Here is a 1,190-nt window from a genome sequence, read left to right as displayed (position 1 = left end):
CCGCCAATCCGTTAGCCTATTCACCCCCCCCCCCATTCACTAAAGCTACTTCGCGAAAGAGATTCAAAGGAACTCGTACAATTCTAGTGATTCAGAGGAAGATGATTGAGGATAAATTCTCTACTCCATAAGAGGAATCTATGCAAATATTAATTCCATTTCACAACAGATGGTACAAAATAGAACTCACCGGTAAATAATTTGTGTATTTACCGATACACTTCCTCTATGTGTAGTTGTTATTAAATGTTGATCATTATTCCAGGATTGAATTGTCAATAAGGGATTAAATTTTGGGAGGGTTTTCATTCGTGGGTCTTTAATTTCACAATTTTTTCAACAATCGTGGTAAACACGAGAAATTATTTACCATTATGGTTAGGTATTTCGCTTGCTGGCAAGCTCCGTGGAAGATTATCTACATATATCCGAAAAAGGAGACTAGAATATTGCCTTAGACTCCACATATACAAGATGGCACCGATTTTAAACAGCTCGCAAAGGCACGAATCGGAGCATTTTCGTGCAGCAACTTTACTTTCAGCTTTATTTGTCCTCGATATTTCTTTCCTCTTATTCCGTTAGTAGGTCAACTGACATGTCACCACACTCATATAAGAATTACGGTCTTTTCGTCCAAAAGTTTTTTCATGTATGTCTGTTCTTCTAATCGTTAAGTCCTTTCTCGATGCAAATAAATAACTTTTAGAAGGCTATAGACAAAGCTATATAAAGAACTTATTAGTGCGAGCCGTTGCCATTTTGGTTCCGATAGCTTTAGTCACCAATCCTCGTTCACGAATTCAACGAAATTACGATAAATACACAGAGAAGATGCTTATTTGGGGTCATTTTTGGCTTAGTTTTATTTCTTTATCATGTTGGGCTATGTTGTTGGTCATGTCGGACACTTAGTGATGTTACCCTTATATTAGTTGTCTATTACGCCCAATAAACCATGAACGGCAAGTCTTTATTTTTGTCACTATTTAATAAAATATATCGCGTTACAACTTCATTTAAAACAATGTTATAACTTTGACGAAAAGACTTGATATTGGACGAATGGACCTAAGACTTTAGACGAAAAGACTCATTGGAGGAAAAGACCAGATACCCATATAAGGGTCCGCCTGTGCTTTGCTAACAATAAAAAAATCATATTTCTTAAGAAAAGAGACTGCATTAGA

The sequence above is a fragment of the Stylophora pistillata genome, chromosome 3 (assembly GCF_964205215.1).
Source record: "Stylophora pistillata chromosome 3, jaStyPist1.2, whole genome shotgun sequence".
Taxonomy (NCBI): Eukaryota; Metazoa; Cnidaria; class Anthozoa; order Scleractinia; family Pocilloporidae; genus Stylophora; species Stylophora pistillata.
Note: the sequence above shows the minus strand (reverse complement) of the source record.